Source organism: Scyliorhinus torazame, chromosome 6 (genome assembly GCF_047496885.1).
Source record: "Scyliorhinus torazame isolate Kashiwa2021f chromosome 6, sScyTor2.1, whole genome shotgun sequence".
Classification (NCBI taxonomy): domain Eukaryota; kingdom Metazoa; phylum Chordata; class Chondrichthyes; order Carcharhiniformes; family Scyliorhinidae; genus Scyliorhinus; species Scyliorhinus torazame.
The window spans coordinates 29,401,703-29,425,701 of NC_092712.1; the positions used below are offsets into that span (position 1 = coordinate 29,401,703).

Genomic DNA, 23,999 nt, shown 5'->3' on the forward strand with positions numbered 1-23,999 from the left:
GCGCCACCGTGCTGCCCCTACTAGCTTTTATCTTAAGGTGTCTGAATTCATAGATTTCATAGAATTTACAGTACAGAAGGAGGCCATTCAGCCCATCGAGTCTGCACCGGCTCTTGGAAAGAGCACCCTACCCAAGCCCACTCCTCCACCCTATCCCCATTAACTCAGTAACCCTACCCAACACTAAGGGCAATTTTGGACACTAAGGGGAATTTAGCATGGTCAATCCACCTAACCTGCACATCTTTGGACTGTGGGAAGAAACCGGAGCACCCGGAGGAAACCCACGCACGCACGGGGAGAAGGTGCAGACTCTGCACAGACAGCGACCCAAGCCGGGAATCGAACCTGGGACCCTGGAGCTGTGAAGCAATTGTGCTAACCACAATGCTGCCGTGCTGCCCTAGGGTTATGACAGTAAAACGTCCAGTTGTACCGAGCCTTGGTCAGACCCTCCATCTGAAGAACATTCTGTTCTGGGCATTGAACCTTAGGAAGAATAGATTGGCTTTGGAAGGGGTTGCAGCACAGATTCACCAGGATGCGGTCAGATTTGCGGTGGTGGTCGTGTCTTACTGTTCGCTCACAGAGTCTGAGTTGCCTTGACAACAGGCACTTTTACACACCTGTTGCAGTCTGGGGCTATGGACAGCGATGGCCAAGACTCCAACATGCTTTCCATCACATGGCTGACCAGGAACCGCTCCCGATCTTTCTTTCTGCCATTGGCGTGTGCGAGAAGAATTTGCAGGTTGATGTTCAACCCGTGTGGCCGCATCTTGAGCACACCTTTCTTGGCCATCAAGTCATGGGAGTGGGACTGGAATCTCAAACATCTCACTCAGAGACACGGGCCTCTCCCACAAGGCCTCACCAGACAGATTACATAAGCTCTACCCATTACATATTGCATCACCTCATCACCTATATTCCACTGAATATGTGGCATGATCTAATTGAAAATTTTTAAATAATTTGTTGGGTTGGATGTAGAGAAATTATTCCCTCAAGCAGGAAGTGTCCTAGAGAACAAAAAGGTGACTATCTGGGAGTGAAATGAGGAAGCACGGGGGCGGCGCAGTGGTTAGCACTGCTGCCTGACGGAGCCAAGGACCCGGGTTCGATCCCGGCCCTGGGTCACTGCCCGTGTGGAGTTTGCACATTCTCCCCGTGTCTGCGTGGGTCTCACCCCCACAACCCAAAGATGTGCAGGTTAGGTGGACTGGCCACGCTAAATTGCCCCATAATTGGAAAAAGAAATAATTGGGTACTCTAAATTTATATAAAATAAAAAACCATTATCTCGCTCAGTGATTCCCAAACCTTTTCATCCATGGATTACTTAAATGGAGCAACCAACCCACAAATTTTACCCCACCTACTTTCACTTGCTCCGGTATAAAACTCATCAGAATTGATTAAGATTGTAATACATTCCCCAATATCTGACAATCACCGGTTTGCCCCGGGAAGCGTGGATGGGGGGTTCCGAGTATGGCGAAGGGCGGCAATTGGGAGGATGGGGGACTTGTTTTTAGACGGGAGCTTCCCTAACTTGAGGGCGCTGGAGGAGAAGTTTGGGTTGGCAAGGAGGAATGAAGTTAGATATTTACAGGTGCGGGACTTTTGCGCAGGCAGATATCATCCTTCCCACTCCTGCCACTAAGGGGGATCCAGGATAGAGTAGTGTCGAGGGGCTGGGTGGGGAGGAAGGGTCTCGGATATTTACAATGAGCTCATGGGGGCGGAGGAGACGCAGACCGAGGAGCTGAAGCGTAAGTGGGAGGAGGAGCTTGGTGGTGAGATGGAGGATGGCTTATGGGCGGACGCGTTGAGCAGTCAACGCGATCGCAACATGCGCCAGGCTCAGCTTGATCCAATTCAAGGTGGTCCACCGGGCCCACATGACAGTGGCCATGAGTAGATTCTTTGGGATAGAGGACAGGTGTGCAAAATGCGCGGGAGGACCAGCGAACCACGTTCACATGTTCTGGGCATGTCCAAAACTTAGGGGATATTGGCAGGGGTTTGCGGACATCACGTCCAGAGTATTGAAAACAAGGGTGGCGATGAGTCCGGAGGTGGCGACTTTTGGGGTTGCGAAGGACCCGGGAGTCCAGGAGGAGAAAGAGGCAGACGTTCTGGCCTTTGCTTCCCTGGTAGCCCGGAGACGGATACTATTAGCTTGGAGGGACTCAGAGCCCCCGAAGTCGGAGACCTGGCTATCGGACATGGCTAGCTTTCCAGAGAAGATTAAGTTCGCCTTGAGAGGGTCAGTGTTAGGGTTCGCCCGGAGGTGGCAACCGTTCGTCGACTTCTTCGCAGAGAATTAATCGTCAGCAGGGGGCGGGGGGTTAGGGTAGCGCAGAATAGGGTGTCAATTAGGCGGGTCTTGGCGGGATGGGAGTCAATAAACATAGATTGCACTGTGTTTATTGCTCTTTGTACATTGTTTTTACACTGTTGTTGTTTGTAATGCCAAAAGTACCTCATTAAAATTGTTTATAAAAAAATAAGATTGTAATACATTTATGTGCCTTTTCAGCGACATATCGTTAGTAAATTATCACTCCAATCCAGAAACAAAAGTAGGGGTGGCACGGTGGCACAGTGGTTAGCACTGCTACCTCACAGCTCCAGCGAGCCGGGTTCAATTCTGGCCTCAGGTGACCTGGGTTTCCTCCAGGTGCTCCGGTTTCCTCCCACTGTCCAAAGATGTGCAGGTTAGGTGGATTGGCCATGCTAAATATCCCCCCTAGTGCCCGAAGGATTAAGGAGGGTGACTGGTTGACGGGGATAGGTTGGAGACGTGGACTTAAGTGGGATGCTCTTTCTGACGGCTGGTGCAAACTCGATAGGCCGAATGGCCTCCTTCTGCACTGCAAATTCTATGAAATCTATAGACGTTTTAAGATCATAAGAATTAATGTCACAAGATAAGATGATTTATTTATTTTTATTTTTTTTAATTTTTCCTTTTCTGAGTTACCAAGCCAGGGCTCAGAGTGTGGGTCAGGGGCGAACCCCTAATCCAGCTCCTCGCCTGCTCCAAAAAACTAATTCAAATTGAATCACATTTATGGTCCCTACAAGAGAGACATACCAGATCTGAACCCAAAAGCTCAATCTACAGACACTTGATCTTAGCCAAAAGGCCGAGAAGCGATGATAAGATGATTATTTGAAACATTCCAACATATGTTATCAAATCATCATAATAACCTTCCATTGAACAAAACACAGAATCACCCCCCACCCCCCCGCCGCTTTGACTGGTACGTGTTCCCAATTCCGGAATGTGGTGACTAGGGGCTTTTCACAGTAACTTCATTTGAAGCCTACTTGTGACAATAAGCGATTTTCATTTCATTTTTTTCATTTCAGGTCAAAACGCATTAATAAATCAACAACCAGACCTGGGAGGCTGCAGACACCTCACTACCATAATCCCATCAGCGATTACACAAACAACAAGACTGCTTTTTGCCAGGATGTGGTCATTGTTGGCAAGTCCAGCATTTGTTGCCCATTTCCTTGAGCTGAGTGGCTTGCATCTAACTGCAATTGCGGAGGGCAATTAAGAGTCAACATTTCTGTGGATCTGCAGTCACATGTAGGCCAGACCAGGTTAAGGGCGGCAGATTTACTCCCCTGAAGGAACCAGATGGGTGAATATGACAATCAATGGTATCTTCGCTCTCACCATCACTGAGACTAACATTTGACTACAGATTAATGAATTGAATTTAATTAAGTTCCACCAGGTGCCGTGGTGGGATTTGAACCCGTGTCTAGGGTATTAGCTCAGTGACATTACCATCATTACCGCTTGGGGAGGACAACCAGCCGAGCTATAATGAAAAGCATGAGACAACAAATATGGCAGTGCAATAAACATCAACAGCAAGTGAGGATATATACCCAAGTTGCAATTCACAGCTCTGAACCACAACCTAACCTGAAAGAACCCTCATCTGCCCATCCTAACAACTGTTAACGGGACCCGGGTTCGATTCCCTGCTGGGTCACTGTCTGTGTGAGTCTGCACGTTCTCCCCGTGTCTGCGTGGGTTTCCTCCGGACGCTCCGGTTTCCTCCCACAAGTCCCAAAGGATGTGCTGTGAGGTGAATTGGACATTCTGAATTCTCCCTCAGTATACCCGAACAGACGCCGGAATGTGGCGACAAGGGGATTTTCAATTAACTTCATTGCAGTGTTAATGTAAGCCTAGCCCTAACCCTAACATTAACCCTAACCCTAACCCTAACCCTAACCCTAACCCTAACCCTAACCCTAACCCTAACCCTAACCCTAACCCTATCCCTAACCCTAACCCTATCCCTAACCCTAACCCTAACCCTAACCCTAACCCTAACCTAACCTGAAAGAACCCTCATCTGCCCATCCTAACAACTGTTAACGGGACCCGGGTTCGATTCCCTGCTGGGTCACTGTCTGTGTGAGTCTGCACGTTCTCCCCGTGTCTGCGTGGGTTTCCTCCGGACGCTCCGGTTTCCTCCCACAAGTCCCAAAGGATGTGCTGTGAGGTGAATTGGACATTCTGAATTCTCCCTCAGTATACCCGAACAGACGCCGGAATGTGGCGACAAGGGGATTTTCAATTAACTTCATTGCAGTGTTAATGTAAGCCTAGCCCTAACCCTAACATTAACCCTAACCCTAACCCTAACCCTAACCCTAACCCTAACCCTAACCCTAACCCTAACCCTAACCCTAACCCTAACCCTAACCCTAACCCTCATCTACCCACCCTAACAACTGTTAACGGGACCCGGGTTCGATTCCCTGCTGGGTCACTGTCTGTGTGAGTCTGCACGTTCTCCCCGTGTCTGCGTGGGTTTCCTCCGGACGCTCCGGTTTCCTCCCACAAGTCCCAAAGGATGTGCTGTGAGGTGAATTGGACATTCTGAATTCTCCCTCAGTATACCCGAACAGACGCCGGAATGTGGCGACAAGGGGATTTTCAATTAACTTCATTGCAGTGTTAATGTAAGCCTAGCCCTAACCCTAACATTAACCCTAACCCTAACCCTAACCCTAACCCTAACCCTAACCCTAACCCTAACCCTAACCCTAACCCTAACTAACCCTAACCCTACCCATCCTAACAACTGTTAACGGGACCCGGGTTCGATTCCCTGCTGGGTCACTGTCTGTGTGAGTCTGCACGTTCTCCCCGTGTCTGCGTGGGTTTCCTCCGGACGCTCCGGTTTCCTCCCACAAGTCCCAAAGGATGTGCTGTGAGGTGAATTGGACATTCTGAATTCTCCCTCAGTATACCCGAACAGACGCCGGAATGTGGCGACAAGGGGATTTTCAATTAACTTCATTGCAGTGTTAATGTAAGCCTAGCCCTAACCCTATCATTAACCCTAACCCTAACCCTAACCCTAATCTAAGCCGAAGCCTAACCCTAACATTAACATCACTCTCTAACGCTAACATCACTCACTAACCCTGACATCACTCACTAACCCTAACATCACTCACTAACCCTAACCCTAACCTAAACCTAACCCAAACATCACTCACGAACCCTAACATCAATCACTAACCCTAACATCACTCACTAACCCTAACATCAATCACTAACTCTAACATCACTCACTAACTCTAACATCACTGACTAACCCTAATATTAATGACTAACCCGAACACTAACCCGAATCCTAACATCACTCACTAACCCTAACATCACTCTCTAACCCTAACATCACTCACTAACCCTAACATCAATCACTAACCCTAACATCACTCACTTACCCTAACATCAATCACTAACCCTAACGTCACTCACAAACTCGAACATCACTCACGAACCCTAACATTAATCACTAACCCTAACACTAACCCTAATCCTAACTTCAATCACTAACCCTAACATCACTCACTAACTCTAACATCACTCACTAACCCTAACATTAATCACTAACCCTAACACTAACCCTAATCCTAACATCACTCACTAACCCTAACATCACGCACTGACCCTGACATCACTCACTAACCCTAACATCAATCACTAACCCTAACATCACTCACTAACCCTAACATCACTCACTAACCCTAACATCACTCTCTAACGCTAACATCGCTCACGAGCCCTAACATCACAAACTAACATGAACATCAATCTCTAACCCTAACATCACTCACTAACCCTAACATCACTCACTAACCCTAATGTCACTCACTAACACTAACATCACTCACTAACCCTAACACCACGCACTAATCCTGACATCACTCATTAACCCTAACTTCACTCACTAACCCGAACACTAACCCTAACCCTAACCCAATCATCACTCACTAACCCTAACATCAATCTCTAACCCTAACATCACTCACTAACCCGAACATCACTCACTAACCCTAATGTCACTCACTAACCCTAACACCACGCACTAACCCTGACATCACTCACTAACCCTAACATCACTCACTGACCCTAACCCTAACCCTAACACGAACCCAACCATCACTCACTAACCCTAACATCACTCAGTAACCTTGACATCACGCACTAACCCTGACATCACTCACTAACCCTAACATCACTCACTAACCCTAACATCACACTCTAACCCTAACATCAATCACTAACCCTAACATCACTCACTAACCCTAACATCAATCACTAACCCTAACATCACTCACTAACTCTAACATCACTCACTAACCCTAACATTAATCAAGAACCCTAACACTAACCCTAATCCTAACATCAATCACAAACCCTAACATCACTCACTAACTCTAACATCACTCACTAACCCTAAGATTAATCACTAACCCTAACACTAACTCTAATCCTAACATCACTCACTAACCCTAACATCACGCACTGACCCTGACATCACTCACTAACCCTAACGTCAATCACTAACCCTAACATCACTCACGAACCCTAACATCACTCACTAACGCTAACATCGCTCACTAACTCTAACATCACTCACAAACCCTAAGATTAATCACTAACCCTAACACTAACTCTAATCCTAACATCACTCACTAACCCTAACATCACGCACTGACCCTGACATCACTCACTAACCCTAACGTCAATCACTAACCCGAACATCACTCACTAACCCTAACATCACTCACTAATCCTAACACCACGCACTAACCCTGACATCACTCACTAACCCTAACATCACTCACTAACCCTAACCCCAACCCTAACCCTAACCCAATCATCACTCACTAACACTAACATCAATCTCTAACCCTAACATCACTCACTAACCCTAACATCACTCGCTAACCCTAACATCACTCACTAACCATGACATCACTCACTAACCCTAACATCACTCTCTCACCCTAACATCACTCACTAACCCTGACATCACTCACTAACCCTAACATCACTCATTAACCCTAACATCACTCACTAACTCTAACATCACTCACTAACCCTGACATCACTCACTAACCCTAACATCACTCACTAACCCGAACATCAATCTCTAACCCTAACATCACTCACTAACCCTAACACCACGCACTAACCCTGACATCACTCACTAACCCTAACATCACTCACTAACCCTAACCCTAACCCTAACCCTAACCCAATCATCACTCACTAACCCTAACATCAATCTCTAACCCTAACATCACTCACTAACCCTAACATCACTCACTAACCCTAAAGTCACTCACTAAACCTGATATCACTCATTAACCCTAACATCACTCACTAACTCAAACATCACTCACTAACCCTGACATCACTCACTAACCCTAACATCACTCACTAACCCTAACATCACTCACTAACCCGAACATCAATCTCTAACCCTAACATCACTCACTAACCCTAACACCACGCACTAACCCTGACATCACTCACTAACCCTAACATCACTCACTCACCCTAACCCTAACCCTAACCCAATCATCACTCACTAACCCTAACATCAATCTCTAACCCTAACATCACTCACTAACCCTAACATCACTCACTAACCCTAATGTCACTCACTAACCCTAACACCACGCACTAACCCTGACATCACTCACTAACCCTAACATCACTCACTAACCCTAACCCTAACGCTAACCCTAACCCAATCATCACTCACTAACCCTAACATCACTCACTGACCCTAACATCACTCACTAACCCTAATGTCACTCACTAACACTAACATCACTCACTAACCCTAACACCACGCACTAACCCTGACATCACTCACTAACCCTGACATCACTCACTCACCCTAACATCACTCTCTAACCCGAACATCAATCTCTAACCCTAATGTCACTCACTATCCCTAACACCACGCACTAACCCTGACATCACTCACTAACCCTAACATCACTCACTAACCCTAACCCTAACCCAATCATCACTCACTAACCCTAACATCACTCACTGATCCTAACATCACTCACTAACCCTAATGTCACTCACTAACACTAACATCACTCACTAACCCTAACACCACGCACTAACCCTGACATCACTCACTAACTCTGACATCACTCACTAACCCTAATATCACTCACTAACCCGAACATCAATCTCTAACCCGAACATCACTCACTAACCCTAACATCACTCACTAATACTAACACCACGCACTAACCCTGACATCACTCACTAACCCTAACATCACTCACTAACCCTAACCCCAACCCTAACCCTAACCCAATCATCACTCACTAACACTAACATCAATCTCTAACCCTAACATCACTCACTAACCCTAACATCACTCTCTAACCCTAACATCACTCACTAACCATGACATCACTCACTAACCCTAACATCACTCTCTCACCCTAACATCACTCACTAACCCTGACATCACTCACTAACCCTAACATCACTCTCTAACCCTAACATCACTCAATATCCCTAACATCACTCACTAACCCTAACATCACTCACTAACCCTAACATCAGTTACTGACCCTAACATCACTCACTAACCCGAACCCAAGCCCTAACCCTAACATCACTCTCTAACCCTAACATCACTCTCTAACCCTAACATCAATCACTAACCCTAACATCACTCACTAACCCTAACATCAATCACTAACTCTAACATCACTCACTAACCCTAATATTAATCACTAACCCTAACACTAACCCGAATCATAACATCACTCACTAACCCTAACATCACGCACTGACCCTGACATCACTCACTAACCCTGACATCACTCACTAACCCTAACATCAATCACTAACCCTAACATCACTCACAAACTCGAACATCACTCACGAACCCTAACATTAATCACTAACCCTAACACTAACCCTAATCCTAACTTCAATCACTAACCCTAACATCACTCACTAACTCTAACATCACTCACTAACCCTAACATTAATCACTAACCCTAACACTACCCTAATCCTAACATCACTCACTAACCCTAACATCACGCACTGACCCTGACATCACTCACTAACCCTAACATCAATCACTAACCCTAACATCACTCACTAACCCTAACATCACTCACTAACCCTAACATCACTCTCTAACGCTAACATCGCTCACTAACCCTAACATCTCAAACTAACACGAACATCAATCTCTAACCCTAACATCACTCACTAACCCTAACATCACTCACTAACCCTAATGTCACTCACTAACACTAACATCACTCACTAACCCTAACACCACGAACTAACCCTGACATCACTCATTAACCCTAACATCACTCACTAACCCGAACACTAACCCTAACCCTAACCCAATCATCACTCTCTAACCCTAACATCAATCTCTAACCCTAACATCACTCACTAACCCTAACATCACTCACTAACCCTAATGTCACTCACTAACCCTAACACCACGCACTAACCCTGACATCACTCACTAACCCTGACATCACTCACTAACCCTAACATCAATCACTAACCCTAACATCACTCACAAACTCGAACATCACTCACGAACCCTAACATTAATCACTAACCCTAACACTAACCCTAATCCTAACTTCAATCACTAACCCTAACATCACTCACTAACTCTAACATCACTCACTAACCCTAACATTAATCACTAACCCTAACACTACCCTAATCCTAACATCACTCACTAACCCTAACATCACGCACTGACCCTGACATCACTCACTAACCCTAACATCACTCACTAACCCTAACATCACTCACTAACCCTAACATCACTCTCTAACGCTAACATCGCTCACTAACCCTAACATCTCAAACTAACACGAACATCAATCTCTAACCCTAACATCACTCACTAACCCTAACATCACTCACTAACCCTAATGTCACTCACTAACACTAACATCACTCACTAACCCTAACACCACGCACTAACCCTGACATCACTCATTAACCCTAACATCACTCACTAACCCGAACACTAACCCTAACCCTAACCCAATCATCACTCTCTAACCCTAACATCAATCTCTAACCCTAACATCACTCACTAACCCTAACATCACTCACTAACCCTAATGTCACTCACTAACCCTAACACCACGCACTAACCCTGACATCACTCACTAACCCTAACATCACTCACTGACCCTAACCCTAACACTCACACTAACCCAATCATCACTCACTAACCCTAACATCACTCAGTAACCTTGACATCACGCACTAACCCTGACATCACTCACTAACCCTAACATCACACTCTAACCCTAACATCAATCACTAACCCTAACATCAATCACTAACCCTAACATCACTCACTAACCCTAACATTAATCAAGAACCCTAACATTAACCCTAATCCTAACATCAATCACTAACCCTAACATCACTCACTAACTCTAACATCACTCACTAACCCTAAGATTAATCACTAACCCTAACACTAACTCTAATCCTAACATCACTCACTAACCCTAACATCACGCACTGACCCTGACATCACTCACTAACCCTAACGTCAATCACTAACCCTAACATCACTCACGAACCCTAACATCACTCACTAACGCTAACATCGCTCACTAACTCTAACATCACTCACAAACCCTAAGATTAATCACTAACCCTAACACTAACTCTAATCCTAACATCACTCACTAACCCTAACATCACGCACTGACCCTGACATCACTCACTAACCCTAACGTCAATCACTAACCCGAACATCACTCACTAACCCTAACATCACTCACTAATCCTAACACCACGCACTAACCCTGACATCACTCACTAACCCTAACATCACTCACTAACCCTAACCCCAACCCTAACCCTAACCCAATCATCACTCACTAACACTAACATCAATCTCTAACCCTAACATCACTCACTAACCCTAACATCACTCGCTAACCCTAACATCACTCACTAACCATGACATCACTCACTAACCCTAACATCACTCTCTCACCCTAACATCACTCACTAACCCTGACATCACTCACTAACCCTAACATCACTCATTAACCCTAACATCACTCACTAACTCTAACATCACTCACTAACCCTGACATCACTCACTAACCCTAACATCACTCACTAACCCGAACATCAATCTCTAACCCTAACATCACTCACTAACCCTAACACCACGCACTAACCCTGACATCACTCACTAACCCTAACATCACTCACTAACCCTAACCCTAACCCTAACCCTAACCCAATCATCACTCACTAACCCTAACATCAATCTCTAACCCTAACATCACTCACTAACCCTAACATCACTCACTAACCCTAAAGTCACTCACTAAACCTGATATCACTCATTAACCCTAACATCACTCACTAACTCAAACATCACTCACTAACCCTGACATCACTCACTAACCCTAACATCACTCACTAACCCTAACATCACTCACTAACCCGAACATCAATCTCTAACCCTAACATCACTCACTAACCCTAACACCACGCACTAACCCTGACATCACTCACTAACCCTAACATCACTCACTCACCCTAACCCTAACCCTAACCCAATCATCACTCACTAACCCTAACATCAATCTCTAACCCTAACATCACTCACTAACCCTAACATCACTCACTAACCCTAATGTCACTCACTAACCCTAACACCACGCACTAACCCTGACATCACTCACTAACCCTAACATCACTCACTAACCCTAACCCTAACGCTAACCCTAACCCAATCATCACTCACTAACCCTAACATCACTCACTGACCCTAACATCACTCACTAACCCTAATGTCACTCACTAACACTAACATCACTCACTAACCCTAACACCACGCACTAACCCTGACATCACTCACTAACCCTGACATCACTCACTCACCCTAACATCACTCTCTAACCCGAACATCAATCTCTAACCCTAATGTCACTCACTATCCCTAACACCACGCACTAACCCTGACATCACTCACTAACCCTAACATCACTCACTAACCCTAACCCTAACCCAATCATCACTCACTAACCCTAACATCACTCACTGATCCTAACATCACTCACTAACCCTAATGTCACTCACTAACACTAACATCACTCACTAACCCTAACACCACGCACTAACCCTGACATCACTCACTAACTCTGACATCACTCACTAACCCTAATATCACTCACTAACCCGAACATCAATCTCTAACCCGAACATCACTCACTAACCCTAACATCACTCACTAATCCTAACACCACGCACTAACCCTGACATCACTCACTAACCCTAACATCACTCACTAACCCTAACCCCAACCCTAACCCTAACCCAATCATCACTCACTAACACTAACATCAATCTCTAACCCTAACATCACTCACTAACCCTAACATCACTCTCTAACCCTAACATCACTCACTAACCATGACATCACTCACTAACCCTAACATCACTCTCTCACCCTAACATCACTCACTAACCCTGACATCACTCACTAACCCTAACATCACTCTCTAACCCTAACATCACTCAATATCCCTAACATCACTCACTAACCCTAACATCACTCACTAACCCTAACATCAGTTACTGACCCTAACATCACTCACTAACCCGAACCCAAGCCCTAACCCTAACATCACTCTCTAACCCTAACATCACTCTCTAACCCTAACATCAATCACTAACCCTAACATCACTCACTAACCCTAACATCAATCACTAACTCTAACATCACTCACTAACCCTAATATTAATCACTAACCCTAACACTAACCCGAATCATAACATCACTCACTAACCCTAACATCACGCACTGACCCTGACATCACTCACTAACCCTGACATCACTCACTAACCCTAACATCAATCACTAACCCTAACATCACTCACAAACTCGAACATCACTCACGAACCCTAACATTAATCACTAACCCTAACACTAACCCTAATCCTAACTTCAATCACTAACCCTAACATCACTCACTAACTCTAACATCACTCACTAACCCTAACATTAATCACTAACCCTAACACTACCCTAATCCTAACATCACTCACTAACCCTAACATCACGCACTGACCCTGACATCACTCACTAACCCTAACATCAATCACTAACCCTAACATCACTCACTAACCCTAACATCACTCACTAACCCTAACATCACTCTCTAACGCTAACATCGCTCACTAACCCTAACATCTCAAACTAACACGAACATCAATCTCTAACCCTAACATCACTCACTAACCCTAACATCACTCACTAACCCTAATGTCACTCACTAACACTAACATCACTCACTAACCCTAACACCACGAACTAACCCTGACATCACTCATTAACCCTAACATCACTCACTAACCCGAACACTAACCCTAACCCTAACCCAATCATCACTCTCTAACCCTAACATCAATCTCTAACCCTAACATCACTCACTAACCCTAACATCACTCACTAACCCTAATGTCACTCACTAACCCTAACACCACGCACTAACCCTGACATCACTCACTAACCCTGACATCACTCACTAACCCTAACATCAATCACTAACCCTAACATCACTCACAAACTCGAACATCACTCACGAACCCTAACATTAATCACTAACCCTAACACTAACCCTAATCCTAACTTCAATCACTAACCCTAACATCACTCACTAACTCTAACATCACTCACTAACCCTAACATTAATCACTAACCCTAACACTACCCTAATCCTAACATCACTCACTAACCCTAACATCACGCACTGACCCTGACATCACTCACTAACCCTAACATCACTCACTAACCCTAACATCACTCACTAACCCTAACATCACTCTCTAACGCTAACATCGCTCACTAACCCTAACATCTCAAACTAACACGAACATCAATCTCTAACCCTAACATCACTCACTAACCCTAACATCACTCACTAACCCTAATGTCACTCACTAACACTAACATCACTCACTAACCCTAACACCACGCACTAACCCTGACATCACTCATTAACCCTAACATCACTCACTAACCCGAACACTAACCCTAACCCTAACCCAATCATCACTCTCTAACCCTAACATCAATCTCTAACCCTAACATCACTCACTAACCCTAACATCACTCACTAACCCTAATGTCACTCACTAACCCTAACACCACGCACTAACCCTGACATCACTCACTAACCCTAACATCACTCACTGACCCTAACCCTAACACTCACACTAACCCAATCATCACTCACTAACCCTAACATCACTCAGTAACCTTGACATCACGCACTAACCCTGACATCACTCACTAACCCTAACATCACACTCTAACCCTAACATCAATCACTAACCCTAACATCAATCACTAACCCTAACATCACTCACTAACCCTAACATTAATCAAGAACCCTAACATTAACCCTAATCCTAACATCAATCACTAACCCTAACATCACTCACTAACTCTAACATCACTCACTAACCCTAAGATTAATCACTAACCCTAACACTAACTCTAATCCTAACATCACTCACTAACCCTAACATCACGCACTGACCCTGACATCACTCACTAACCCTAACGTCAATCACTAACCCTAACATCACTCACTAACCCTAACATCACTCACTAACGCTAACATCGCTCACTAACCCTAACATCACTGACTAACACGAACATTAATCTCTAACCCTACCATCACTCACTAACCCTAACATCACTCACTAACCCTAATGTCACTCACTAACACTAACATCACTCACTAACCCTAACACCACGCACTAAACCTGACATCACTCATTAACCCTAACATCACTCACTAATCTAACATCACTCACTAACCCTGACATCACTCACTAACCCTGACATCACTCACTAACCCGAATATCAATCTCTAACCCTAACATCACTCACTAACCCTAACACCACGCACTAACCCTGACATCACTCACTAACCCTAACATCACTCACTAACCCTAACCCTAACCCTAACCCAAACCCAATCATCACTCACTAACCCTAACATCAATCTCTAACCCTAACATCACTCACTAACCCTAACATCACTCACTAACCCTAAAGTCACTCACTAAACCTGACATCACTCATTAACCCTAACATCACTCACTAACTCTAACATCACTCACTAACCCTGACATCACTCACTAACCCTAACATCACTCACTAACCCGAACATCAATCTCTAACCCTAACATCACTCACTAACCCTAACACCACGCACTAACCCCGACATCACTCACTAACCCTAACATCACACACTAACCCTAACCCTAAGCCTAACCCTAACCCAATCATCACTCACTAACCATAACATCAATCTCTAACCCTAACATCACTCACTAACCCTAACATCACTCACTAACCCTAATGTCTCTCACTAACCCTAACACCACGCACTAACCCTGACATCACTCACTAACCCTAACATCACACACTAACCCTAACCCTAACCCTAACCCTAACCCAATCATCACTCACTAACCCTAACATCACTCACTGACCCTAACATCACTCACTAACCCTAATGTCACTCACTAACCCTAACATCACTCACTAACCCTAACACCACGCACTAACCCTGACATCACTCACTAACTCTAACATCACTCACTAACCCTGACATCACTCACTAACCCTAACATCACTCTCTAACCCAAACATCAATCTCTAACCCTAACATCACTCACTAACCCTAACATCACTCTCTAAACCGAACATCAATCTCTAACCCTAACATCACTCACTAACCCTAACACCACGCACTAACCCTGACATCACTCACTAACCCTAACATCACTCACTAACCCTAACCCTAACCCAATCATCACTCACTAACCCTAACATCACTCACTAACCCTAATGTCACTCACTAACCCTAACACAACGCACTAACCCTGACATCACTCACTAACCCTAACATCACTCACTAACCCTAACCCTAACCCTAACCCAATCATCACTCACTAAACCTAACATCACTCACTGACCCTAACATCACTCACTAACCCTAATGTCACTCACTAACACTAACATCACTCACTAACCCTAACACCACGCACTAACCCTGACATCACTCACTAACTCTGACATCACTCACTAACACTAACATCACTCACTAACCCTAACACCACGCACTAACCCTGACATCACTCACTAACTCTGACATCACTCACTAACCCTAACATCACTCACTAACCCTAATGTCACTCACTAACCCTAACACAACGCACTAACCCTGACATCACTCACTAACCCTAACATCACTCACTAACCCTAACCCTAACCCTAACCCAATCATCACTCACTAACCCTAACATCACTCACTGACCCTAACATCACTCACTAACCCTAATGTCACTCACTAACACTAACATCACTCACTAACCCTAACACCACGCACTAACCCTGACATCACTCACTAACTCTGACATCACTCACTAACACTAACATCACTCACTAACCCTAACACCACGCACTAACCCTGACATCACTCACTAACTCTGACATCACTCACTAACCCTAACATCACTCACTAACCCTAACATCAGTCACTAACCCTAACCCTAACCCTAACCCTAACCCAATCATCACTCACTAACACTAACATCAATCTCTAACCCTAACATCACTCACTAACCCTAACATCACTCTCTAACCCTAACATCACTCACTAACCATGACATCACTCACTAACCCTAACATCACTCACTAACCCTGACATCACTCACTAACCCTAACATCACTCTCTAACCCTAACATCACTCAATATCCCTAACATCACTCACTAACCCTAACATCACTCACTAACCCTAACATCATTCTCTAACCCTGACATCACTCACTAACCCGAACATCACTCACTAACCCTGACATCACTCTCTAACCCTAACATCACTCAATATCCCTAACATCACTCACTAACCCTAACATCACTCACTAACCCTAACATCACTCTCTAATCCTAACATCACTCACTAACCCTGACATCACTCACTAACCCAAAATTCACTCACTAATCCTAACATCACTCACTAACCCTGATATCTATCACTAACCCTAACATCACTCACGAACCCTAACATCACTCACTAACCCTAACATCAATCACTAACCCTAACATCACTCACGAACCCTAACATCACTCACTAACCCTAACATCACGCACTAACCCTGACATCACTCACTAACCCTAACATCACTCACGAACCCTAACATCACTCACTAACCCTAACATCACGCACTACCTCTGACATCTCTCATTAACCGTAACATCAATCACTAACCCCAACACCACTCACTAACCCTAACATCACTCACTAACCCTGACATCACTCACAAACCCGAACATCACTCACTAACCCTAACATCACTCACGAACCCTAACATCACTCACTAACCCTAACATCACGCACTACCTCTGACATCTCTCATTAACCGTAACATCAATCACTAACCCCAACATCACTCACTAACCCTGACATAACTCACGAACCCGAACATCACTCACTAACCCTAACATCACGCACTACCTCTGACATCTCTCATTAACCCCAACATCAATCACTAACCCCAACATCACTCACTAACCCTGACATCACTCACTAACCCTAATGTCACTCACTAACCCTAACACAACGCACTAACCCTGACATCACTCACTAACCCTAACATCTCTCACTAACCCTAACCCTAACCCTAACCCAATCATCACTCACTAACCCTAACATCACTCAGTAACCTTGACATCAAGCACTAACCCTGACATCACTCACTAACCCTAACATCACTCTCTAACCCTAATATTACTCACTAACCCTAACATCACTCACTAACCCTGACATCACGCACTAACCATAACGTAGAACATAGAACATTGCAGCGCAGTACAGGCCCTTCGGCCCTCGATGTTGCGCCAACCTGTGAAACCACTCTAAAGCCCATCTACACCATTCCCTTATTGTCCATATGTCTATCCAATGACCATTTGAATGTCCTTAGTGTTGGCGAGTCCACTACTGTTGCAGGCGGGGCATTCCACGCCCTTACTACTCTCTGAGTAAAGAATCTACCTCTGACATCTGTCTTATATCTATCTCCCCTCAATTTAAAGGTATGTCCCCTCGTGCTAGACATCACCATCCGAGGAAAAAGGCTCTCACTGTCCACCCTATCCAATTCTCTGATCATCTTGTTTGCCTCAATTAAGTCACCTCTTAACCTTCTTCTCTCTAACAAAAACAGCCTCAAGTCCCTCAGCCTTTCCTCGTAAGATCTTCCCTCCATACCAGGCAACATTCTGGTAAATCTCCTCTGCATCCTTTCCAATGCTTCCACATCCTTCCTATAATACGGCGACCAGAATTGCACGCAATACTCCAAATGCGGCGCACCAGAGTGTTGTACAGCTGTAACATGACCTCATGGCTCCTAAACTCAATCCCTCTATCCATAAAAGCGAACACACCGTACGCCTTCTTAACAACCCTTTCAACCTGGGTGGCAACTTTCAGGGATCTATGTACATGGACACCGAGATCTCTCTGCTCATCCACATTGCCAAGAATCTTACCATTAGCCCAGTACTCTGTCTTCCTGTTATTCCTTCCAAAATGAATCACCTCACACTTTTCTGCATTAAACTCCATTTGCCACCTCTCAGCCCAGCGCTGCATCTTATCTATGTCCCTCTGTAACTTGTAACATCCTTCTGCACTGTTCACAACTCCACCGACTTTAGTGTCATCTGCAAATTTACTCACCCATCCTTCTACGCCCTCCTCCAGGTCATTTATAAAAATGACAAACAGTATTGGCCCCAAAGCAGATCCTTGTGGTACACCACTAGTAACTGGACTCCAGTCTGAACATTTCCCATCAACCACCACCCTTTGTCTTCTTCCAGCTAGCCGATTTCTGATCCAAACTGCTAAATCACCCTGAATCCCATGCCTCCGTATTTTCTGCAGTAGCCTACCATGGGGAACCTTATCAAACGCTTTACTGAAATCCATATACACCACATCAACTACTTTACCCTCATCCACCTGTTGGTCACCTTCTCAAAGAATATCAGTCTCTAACCCTAACATCAATCACTAACCGTAACATCACTCTCTCACCCTAACATCACTCACTAACCCTGACATCACTCATTAACCCTAACATCACTCACTAACGCTAACATCACTCTCCAACCCTAACATCACTCAATATCCCTAACATCACTCACTAACCCTAACATCACTCACTAACCCTGACATCACTCACTAACCCTAACATCACTCTCTCACCCTAACATCACTCACTAACCCTGACATCACTCACTAACCCTAACATCACTCTCTAACCCTAACATCACTCAATATCCCTAACATCACTCACTAACCCTAACATCACTCACTAACCCTAACATCACTCACTAACCCTAACATCACTCTCTAACCCTGACATCACTCAATATCCCTAACATCACTCACTAACCCTAACATCACTCACTAACCCTGACATCACTCACTAACCCTAACATCACTCACTGACCCTGACATCACTCTCTCACCCTAACATCACTCACTAACCCTGACATCACTCACTAACGCTAACATCACTCACTGACCCTAACATCACTCACTAACCCTAACATCACTCACTAACCCTGACATCACTCTCTCACCCTGACATCATTCTCTAACCCTGACATCACTCACTAACCCTAACATCACTCACTAACCCTAACATCACTCACTAACCCTGACATCACTCACTAACCCTAACATCACTCACTGACCCTGACATCACTCTCTCACCCTAACATCACTCACTAACCCTGACATCACTCACTAACGCTAACATCACTCACTGACCCTAACATCACTCACTAACCCTAACATCACTCACTAACCCTGACATCACTCTCTCACCCTGACATCAATCTCTAACCCTAACATCAGTCACTAACCCTGACATCACTCACTAACCCTAACATCACTCACTAACCCTAACATCACTCACTGACCCGAACATCACTCACTAACCCTAACATCAATCACTAACTCTAACATCACTCACTAACCCTAACATCAATCACTAACCCTGACATCAATCACTGACCCTAACATCACTCACTAACCCTAACATCAATCACTAACTCTAACATCACTCACTGACCCTAACATCACTCACTAACCCTGACATCACTCACTAACCCTAACATCACTCACTAACCCTAACATCACTCTCTAACCCTAACATCACTCACTAACCATGACATCACTCACTAACCCTAACATCACTCACTAACCCTGACATCACTCACTAACCCTAACATCACTCTCTAACCCTAACATCACTCAATATCCCTAACATCACTCACTAACCCTAACATCACTCACTAACCCTAACATCATTCTCTAACCCTGACATCACTCACTAACCCGAACATCACTCACTAACCCTGACATCACTCTCTAACCCTAACATCACTCAATATCCCTAACATCACTCACTAACCCTAACATCACTCACTAACCCTAACATCACTCTCTAATCCTAACATCACTCACTAACCCTGACATCACTCACTAACCCAAAATTCACTCACTAATCCTAACATCACTCACTAACCCTGATATCTATCACTAACCCTAACATCACTCACGAACCCTAACATCACTCACTAACCCTAACATCAATCACTAACCCTAACATCACTCACGAACCCTAACATCACTCACTAACCCTAACATCACGCACTAACCCTGACATCACTCACTAACCCTAACATCACTCACGAACCCTAACATCACTCACTAACCCTAACATCACGCACTACCTCTGACATCTCTCATTAACCGTAACATCAATCACTAACCCCAACACCACTCACTAACCCTAACATCACTCACTAACCCTGACATCACTCACGAACCCGAACATCACTCACTAACCCTAACATCACTCACGAACCCTAACATCACTCACTAACCCTAACATCACGCACTACCTCTGACATCTCTCATTAACCGTAACATCAATCACTAACCCCAACATCACTCACTAACCCTGACATAACTCACGAACCCGAACATCACTCACTAACCCTAACATCACGCACTACCTCTGACATCTCTCATTAACCCCAACATCAATCACTAACCCCAACATCACTCACTAACCCTGACATCACTCACTAACCCTAATGTCACTCACTAACCCTAACACAACGCACTAACCCTGACATCACTCACTAACCCTAACATCTCTCACTAACCCTAACCCTAACCCTAACCCAATCATCACTCACTAACCCTAACATCACTCAGTAACCTTGACATCAAGCACTAACCCTGACATCACTCACTAACCCTAACATCACTCTCTAACCCTAATATTACTCACTAACCCTAACATCACTCACTAACCCTGACATCACGCACTAACCATAACGTAGAACATAGAACATTGCAGCGCAGTACAGGCCCTTCGGCCCTCGATGTTGCGCCAACCTGTGAAACCACTCTAAAGCCCATCTACACCATTCCCTTATTGTCCATATGTCTATCCAATGACCATTTGAATGTCCTTAGTGTTGGCGAGTCCACTACTGTTGCAGGCGGGGCATTCCACGCCCTTACTACTCTCTGAGTAAAGAATCTACCTCTGACATCTGTCTTATATCTATCTCCCCTCAATTTAAAGGTATGTCCCCTCGTGCTAGACATCACCATCCGAGGAAAAAGGCTCTCACTGTCCACCCTATCCAATTCTCTGATCATCTTGTTTGCCTCAATTAAGTCACCTCTTAACCTTCTTCTCTCTAACAAAAACAGCCTCAAGTCCCTCAGCCTTTCCTCGTAAGATCTTCCCTCCATACCAGGCAACATTCTGGTAAATCTCCTCTGCATCCTTTCCAATGCTTCCACATCCTTCCTATAATACGGCGACCAGAATTGCACGCAATACTCCAAATGCGGCGCACCAGAGTGTTGTACAGCTGTAACATGACCTCATGGCTCCTAAACTCAATCCCTCTATCCATAAAAGCGAACACACCGTACGCCTTCTTAACAACCCTTTCAACCTGGGTGGCAACTTTCAGGGATCTATGTACATGGACACCGAGATCTCTCTGCTCATCCACATTGCCAAGAATCTTACCATTAGCCCAGTACTCTGTCTTCCTGTTATTCCTTCCAAAATGAATCACCTCACACTTTTCTGCATTAAACTCCATTTGCCACCTCTCAGCCCAGCGCTGCATCTTATCTATGTCCCTCTGTAACTTGTAACATCCTTCTGCACTGTTCACAACTCCACCGACTTTAGTGTCATCTGCAAATTTACTCACCCATCCGTCTACGCCCTCCTCCAGGTCATTTATAAAAATGACAAACAGTATTGGCCCCAAAGCAGATCCTTGTGGTACACCACTAGTAACTGGACTCCAGTCTGAACATTTCCCATCAACCACCACCCTTTGTCTTCTTCCAGCTAGCCGATTTCTGATCCAAACTGCTAAATCACCCTGAATCCCATGCCTCCGTATTTTCTGCAGTAGCCTACCATGGGGAACCTTATCAAACGCTTTACTGAAATCCATATACACCACATCAACTACTTTACCCTCATCCACCTGTTGGTCACCTTCTCAAAGAATATCAGTCTCTAACCCTAACATCAATCACTAACCGTAACATCACTCTCTCACCCTAACATCACTCACTAACCCTGACATCACTCATTAACCCTAACATCACTCACTAACGCTAACATCACTCTCCAACCCTAACATCACTCAATATCCCTAACATCACTCACTAACCCTGACATCACTCACTAACCCTGACATCACTCACTAACCCTAACATCACTCTCTCACCCTAACATCACTCACTAACCCTGACATCACTCACTAACCCTAACATCACTCACTAACCCTAACATCACTCACTAACCCTAACATCATTCTCTAACCCTGACATCTCTCACTAACCCTGACATCACTCTCTAACCCTGACATCACTCTCCAACCCTAACATCACTCAATATCCCTAACATCACTCACTAACCCTAACATCACTCACTAACCCTGACATCACTCACTAACCCTAACATCACTCACTGACCCTGACATCACTCTCTCACCCTAACATCACTCACTAACCCTGACATCACTCACTAACGCTAACATCACTCACTGACCCTAACATCACTCACTAACCCTAACATCACTCACTAACCCTGACATCACTCTCTCACCCTGACATCATTCTCTAACCCTGACATCACTCACTAACCCTAACATCACTCACTAACCCTAACATCACTCACTAACCCTGACATCACTCACTAACCCTAACATCACTCACTGACCCTGACATCACTCTCTCACCCTAACATCACTCACTAACCCTGACATCACTCACTAACGCTAACATCACTCACTGACCCTAACATCACTCACTAACCCGAACATCACTCACTAACCCTGACATCACTCTCTCACCCTGACATCAATCTCTAACCCTAACATCAGTCACTAACCCTGACATCACTCACTAACCCTAACATCACTCACTA

At 44.8% G+C, this 23,999-nt stretch overlaps 1 non-coding gene across 1 annotated transcript; it reads right to left on the bottom strand.

The window, feature by feature from the left end:
• Positions 1-2,972: 2,972 nt before the first annotated feature.
• On the bottom strand, positions 2,973-3,167 carry LOC140425896 (U2 spliceosomal RNA). Its single transcript, XR_011948054.1, has one exon. It is a non-coding gene; the product is annotated as a U2 spliceosomal RNA (small nuclear RNA).
• Positions 3,168-23,999: the final 20,832 nt, after the last annotated feature.